Here is a 7,495-nt window from a genome sequence, read left to right as displayed (position 1 = left end):
ATTACACCAGTAGCACATTCATAGTTGCAATTAAGCCATTAGCTCTAAGACTGCTTAGAAATAACACTGACAGGTTTGATGTTACTGCTTGATAGAACAGGGTCAAAGATCTCTGGGGGATTTGCTTTTTATGTGGAGGGGCAGGTAGCTGGTGGGAATGGCCATAGGAATTGACATGCCCAGGGACAGTGAATGGGAGTGTAATAAAACAATGCGCTCACGCCGTGTCTCCTTCCTCACCTGTCAGCTCCATCCTAGCTGTGCTCCAATACAAGTGTCCGTTTATAGGTGGCGCTTTGGCACCAAGTAATAGCTAAAAGTAAAAATTGCCTAAAGTTTAAGGGAGAGGGCGGGGAAGATAGAGAAATATGCAGAGGATGGGGAATAAAGGTAGACAGAGAAGGGAAACAGGGTATGTGAGCCACAGAGGAGAGTGTGCAAAAACCCACTTCTGTATGAAGGTAACTGCTCGCCCACATATTGCTAGACTACCATTTCAGGCCACAGACAGTGCCACATTAGCACTCCCTGCACTCGGGCGGTCATGCAGGATTCGCACTGCCCGTCTATGCCCTCTCCCACCAGGCCTTCTGCAGGAATTCCATGGCTGCTTCGGGCTTGTGAAGGCGCATTCTTGGCATCATCTGTTCTCCCACATTAGATCACCCTCATAGATTAACCTTTAGTTTCGATAGTTAGCAAATCGTATTTACATACATGAATATGTGCAATCGCTGTTCGTCATGTGTTGCCCAACATCATTGCCACTCGTCCTGTTATTTCAGCTGCCAGCTGATCTTGGGCCGGGCTGCCCCACAAGGTTTTTATCCACAAAATCATTAGCCACCTCTGGGGATTACTCGCATCTCAAACAAAAGCGTTGTAGGTGACTAGCTGGCTTCTAATCTGCCATTCTCTCAGCTCCTTCTTAACCCCTTAACTGCCAGGCTATTATGCAAGTCTATGCAAAAAGGACGAGCTGCGAGCACACTCGCCCTTGGCACTTTGTCACGGAACAGTTTTCTGGTCTGTTTGTTCCGCTAGCTTGAAGTTGGGCAGATACACATGGTGCTGGAGCTCAAATGTGTAAAGTCCATACGATGTCCACAGCAAGTATTAGCACCCGACAGTTGACACTTGTCCAATCAGGATGATCAAATAGAGGGCATTATTTAGTAGTACATACCTGTATTCCGAGCAGACTGACTGGCTGCTCACAACCCAGCCTCTACACATTTCCTCCTACCTTCAAACACCCTTCCATCCATGGCCAAGTAACTCCCTACCCAGCCTTTAATGCCAAGCCCTGGCAACAATCCTCTCTATTGACCACTCCTTGGATGTTACAAAAATGCAGGATGAGCACCCCGGTGAGCCCATCGGTCCTTTCTATGGCAACCATCTTTGCTGGGTGTTGTCACAAAGGAAAAGGTTCTTTGCATTGCAGTTTGGTGCACCAAAGTAGATGGTGACATCACACCACCCTTTCTTTACTGTGGCCTACAATCTTGAGCAAAGAGCCATTACCGCCTGGTAATGTCCATCAAACTCATCATCATGGCTTAAGAAAACAATCTTGGTGGGCATTAAGCAAAAAAGGTAATTGGGTTAGATCAGTTAAATGGCGACTGAAAGGGGTTAACATTTTATGTTGAAATCTACAAGCCAGCCATAAAAAGTCACTCTTGCCACCTCAGTTCTATTCAGTCACACACGTAACTGTCAACTATTGGGGGGCGGTGTCTGTGTGTGTGTCAGAAAGTAATACAATCTGGGAGTCAAAACATGTAGAAAGGAAATCACACAGTTGTAGAAATTATCAGCGACATAACAACAAAAAAACAGCAGCATTGGCCTGTAGCACGGGACATTTCTGCAAGACCTGTAGGGATGGTTAGCCCTAGCCAACTGGCAGGCATGAGGTATAGAGAGGTTGTGGGAGGCGTAGTATGTGACCAAGACCAATGAGTACTATACCTGATCAAAGGAGAAAGAATGTCTGCCATGCCCTCACCATGCTCTTACTGTCCCATTAATAGTATAGCAGCCCTGCCGAGAAGTGCCAGTTCGGTACAAATGACAAATGGAGCAACTGTCCGGTACAGTGGTAGGACTGCCCCAATGAACACATTCCAGCTCTTCTGTGAAGTGCATGCAGTTCACTCTTAATGTAGCACTAAAACAACTGCTGCCATATTAAGCAGATGAGAAGTGTCTGTAGTTCCCCATTAAATCAAATGTATTGCAGTCCTGTTATGAAGTGTCAGGCCAATATGTATGACATATATGAGCTGTCACTGGAAGTGCAAGGCATTATATTATGGGTTATATTTGGCAGCGGGTCTTGCAGGTCTTACGGACAGTCAGATCTGTAAGATAGATACAGGGCTGCGTTCAAGAACAAACACGTGTGTAGCGCCACTCCCTCAACAGTGCCACGGGACACAGGCTCCCTGCTCAGGGAACTCCCAACAGCCCCTGATGCAAGTGCTGCGAACAGCAGGAGAGGGAGTAGTGTGTAGTGGTGCTGGGGACTGGAGAGACACGGGCGAAGGGCTCACACCTAGGACCCGCTGTGCTGGGAGCCGAGCAGCAGTGGAGGCAGGCACTGTCTCCTGGACCCAGTGCAGAGTGTATGCGTGTGTCCATCCAACAGCAGCATTGCGTCTGCTGTGGGATCGTGATATCCGCCAGTTTCCTGCGCTTGAGCCGGCTGAATGCCCCCCCCAACCCCCGCGCCCTGTCCTTCTGCTGATGGAGCACGCTGGGGCAGGTGGCAGGACATAGCATGCACACATCAAATGTAATATATGTATAATGTATATTCTAAATTTTTAACAACAACAGCAGCAGCGGGTCGCGGCAGCATTTACTTACTTACTTTTGGTCAGATACTCAGATGAGTCTCTTCGAATGAGTCGCGGCTCCGCTCCCCTCGCCTCCGACTAGGGCCCTGGGCTGGAGTCACAGCCATTAATGGCCAAGCAGCAGCCAGCCCAGCAGCAGGGCAGGTGAGGCTGAGCCAGTCAGGTAGCTCCACAAAACAAAGGGCTGACACCACTCGTCGCCTGTCTTCTCCCCCTTTCTGCTATCGAGTCGACTACTAGCCAGCCAGGCCTACCTGCTGCAATCACACTGGCACATGTGCCCTGATCAAGTGTGGCACCGCACGCAGAGCTCTCAGACAGACCCAATGCGCATGACTGGCAGCCTGGCGCCAACTTGGCGGGACTCTGGAGCAGTCAGTGCGACCAATTGGCTGCTGGGTCTGGGCTTGGGCCGAGGAGCTCACACACCCCTGGGCCAGCCCATTGTTCATGAAGTGTGAAAATGACAACTTGTTATTCGACAACAGTTTTGAGTGCTAATGGCAGACCCCCGTAGCCCCCCATGCTGTGTGATGCACTTGTTTTGCATCTTTCTCTGCTGCAGGCCTGGCGCTGCAGCCAGAAAATCAATGGAAACTCACACCTCGGCGCACAAAATTACACCCCATGACCCAGGCAGCCGCGAGGCCCCCCCTGAGCGCGAGGCCTGGGGCAGTTTGCCCCCCCTGAACTCCCCTCGTGACGGCCCTGCTGGTGGGTTCCTGTAGGCTACCAAGTATGCTAGTTTGTCTTGAATCTCTTCTTATTTCATGCCCCTGTACCCCCACCATGATCTAAAGGCTGGTATTTCTTTTGTTTCCTCGGAGCATCTCCCTGTCCTGTAAATGAACAAGTGTCCTGTGATCCATGGCGATTTGAGTGGGGTGCCTCGTTCTGTTGGGGAAAATCATGTTTACATTAGTTCCGGCTGTACATACCTTTTATAACAATCAGACTTCCAACCCCCGATTTGCTTTACCTTTTCAACCCCAAGACCCCCTTGCCACACCAATGTCGCTGCACCGATTCTGAACGAATGGGTCCCATATTCCTTGCTGTCCCGACCTGCTTTTTCAATGGTTGTCTTGAGGACTTCCCGGAATTGAAAATGGCTGAGTGCCCTGCCATCCTCCTGTACCAAAAAATGCCCCCCCCCCAATGTGCGGGCAGTGTCTGATAAACTGGTTTGTGATGCAAACTGGACAGTTTGCTTTGTCTTCAATGCAATAAATTGTGATTGCCCTCCTACTACTTGTTTTGGACGCATGTACATCTATTGCAATGTAGTGCCCTTTTACTTGGACCTCCAACATGCCTAACTCGGATGTATACTAATTGACCTTTTCACAATTGACCTTGGGAGAATTGACCTCGGGAGAATTGACCTAATTTAAAAGGTCAATTAGGACATATACATGGGGAGAAACCCCCTGCAATCCAAAAAAACCCACAACCCCCACCCAATCCCCTTATATTATTTATAATCCAAATCCAACCCAATACATATATAAAATAACCAAAATAATATAAAGGTCAATTGTGCAGAAGGTCAATTAGGACCACTATAATTAGGTCAATTAGGACAAAAGGTCAATTGTAAAAGGTCAATTTGGGTAATATCGCCTAACCCATCGCTTGCTTTAGTGCTTGATGCGATGAGCTCGCTTACCCTCAAAGCCCCAAAGTATGCCATGGCAAATGCTGTCTTAAACAGTTGTCTCTCATACTTGTGTTAGCACACAGTTTCCAGTAACTTTAGTAATATCACTATTTTCTCAAAATTCAGTGGACGCCTCTTGTCTTTGTGCGTCCCTTCTAGAGTTCCCCATCCTTTTAATGCATATGATATCAATGCGCTGCATGTTGGATCTGATCCCCCTTGTTTTTTTGCGAAATATGCTACTGCTATAAGGTGCCCCTTTGCCCACTCCTTTTTAATTTTCTGCTTGTATACCCATACTAGAAAATTATTTATCTCTTTTGTTGTTATCAGTTCTACATGCTCCCACTTTGTAATTCTCAGTACTGTTTCCAGACACTTGCTATTTTGATTTGCTGTGTTTGCTGCCAATGCTTTCTTGGCGAGCCTTAATAGTAACCCTGAAGCAGGGTCTGTGTTATCATCAAGAGACTGGCTCCTGTTTGCACCCGTATTTGAGGTGCTTGCTTCCGCTGTTGTCTCACCTGTGTCCTAGCTGTCCGGCGTTGACACAGGTGCATTCTTCACTTCTCTGTCAATATTTCCCAGCATTCTTTGGGTACTTCCGTCCTCCTACTGTCTGCTTCTGGCTTCATTTTGTGAAATGTATCCCACTGAAAGCAAGATAATGCATCTGCAATGTTATTCTCCTTGCAGGCTATGTGCTTAGCTCTTAGCTCAATATTCTTGTTCTGTGTTATCATGGTCATAGCCCTAAGAATTCTTAGGACCAAATGGCATGTAGTTGATTTCTTGATTATGATCCCTACTACAGCCATATTGTTAGACCATGCCATCAATTCTGTGTTTGCCAGCCGGTCGCCACATACATGCAGCACCAGCCAGATTGGTATGATTTCCAGCAGTGTTATGTTCTTTGCCAGACCATGTGCATGCCATGTTTCCTGCCATGGTCCTGCACACCATGGATTCTCTTTTATGGCTCCATAGCCTTTGCTTCCTGCTGCATCTGTAAAGAGTACTCTTCTCATGGTGGTATTAAATGGCGTGCGTCATATTATTGTTCTGTTAAATTGATTCAGAAACTCTTCCCATATTGCTTAATCTTTCCTCACTTCTTCCCCAAGCCTTATGTGCAGGTGTGGTTTTGAGCACCTTCTGATCCTCATCTCCAGACTCCTTGAAAAGACTTTCTCATGCGGATTACTCTGGCTGCTAAATTGCGACTCCCGGCTACAGATTGTATTTCTCTAACCGTCCCTTTGTATTTTCTCCTAAGTGATCTGATGTTTTTGAGTAACTGATCCCTCTTCTTTGCTGCAATCCTGCATTCCTCTGCAGCAGTATCTATTTCAATCCCCAGAAAAAAACTATTTTTGTGGCCTGGTTGGACGTTTTTTCATTTGCTAGGGGGATTCCACAGTACCCTGCCATCCTCATCATTCTATCTAGTGACTGCTGGCATTCTCAATATCCTGGCTGTCATATTAATAAGAAATTGTCCAGGTAGTGAGCCACGTGGGCCCCTGGTTTTTCCTTCAGAAAAGTCCATTGGAAGAAAGAACTGAATTGCTCGCATAGTGTGCATGACATTGCGCACACCATGGGCAAGCACCTGTCTGTGTCCTAGGATGGACAGCTAGTAGTCTAAAAGTGGATTCTATGTCTAATTTTGCCATTAGCACATTTTTGCCACAATTGTTAACTATCCTGAGGGCCTCCTGGAAGTGTGTGTAAGATACTGCTGTTTCTGTGCTAGCTATTCCTTCATTTACTGACTTGCCCTTAGGGTATGACAGGTGGTGTATTCATCGGTACTGCCCAGGCTCTTTCTTGGGTACCAAACCCAGTGGTGAGCATATGTACTCACCGAAAGGCCTTGTGTCCCATGGCCCTCCAATTCTTCCTAGTTCCAATTCCTTTTGTATTTTCTTCTTTACTAATGTGGGGTTTCCTCTTGCTGTTCTTAAGTTGGACGGTATCACTGTAGACCCTTGGCCTTCAAAGGGGATAAGAAATCCTTCCATAAAACCTTCTTTTATTGGCTGTTTTATTTCCTTGTCCGGGTAGGTGTCTAGGCTACGTTCAGTTTGCCCCTCTTGCCTTGGTATTCTAAGTTTCTACTGCCTGTTCTCTTTGTACCCCTGCCGCTTTCATGGTTCCTCTTTCTTTGTGATCTTGGTGGGTAGTCTAGTACATCCATTGCTGCTATGTCCCCTCCCGCCCCCTGCATCTGGTGCATGCATGTTTACATCTGCACTCCTTCCCCCACAAGCAGTACCCTTATTCAAACTTCCAACATGTATTGTTGCTTTATTGGTATGTTATGGCTTGTTTGTGTTTTGGCTGCAGGTATTTGACCTAGCCACCCATGGCTGTTTTTTTACGAAAGGGCTGCTGGCCCTTGTTCATGTGCTCTATGTCTGTGCATTTCCCACTGTGATTCTGCGAGTGCTTTGCCTGCGCTGTGTTTAGTTCTGTGCAGCATGGCAATTTTGTTTTTAATACCTTGTGAATGTGTATGCTTGCCTGTAGTTCATCCCATTCTATTTCTGGGCACGCTGCCATGGCCCTCCTGAATTGATCATAACAAGTGAGCCATGCATTTCCTTCAAAGGTTTCCCTTACCTGCCTGATTTTGTCCTGGTATGCGAACAGTGCCCTGCACTCATTTGGGAATTTCTCCAAAATGACTGTTGCCACGATGTTAAAGGCTTTGCACCAGTTGTCATAGCTCTGCACTACCTGTGATTTTCTAGCTATGTTCTTTTCTTCTATCTTTTTGGGATCCATGACTACATCATATCCTTTCTGGTCTGCCTCCAAAAGCGAAAATATTTTGATAAACTCTTTCTTCCATATGTTCTCTTTAGCTACTTGGCCAATATTCAATAACTTCAGATGCGCGCAAGCTACAGCTCGCCGTGGAAGTGGCGGCGTGGAAGTGGCGGTGTGGAAGTGGCGGTGT

Source organism: Ambystoma mexicanum, chromosome 3p (assembly GCF_040938575.1).
Source record: "Ambystoma mexicanum isolate Mex_15411 chromosome 3p, UKY_AmexF1_1, whole genome shotgun sequence".
Classification (NCBI taxonomy): domain Eukaryota; kingdom Metazoa; phylum Chordata; class Amphibia; order Caudata; family Ambystomatidae; genus Ambystoma; species Ambystoma mexicanum.
Note: the sequence above shows the minus strand (reverse complement) of the source record.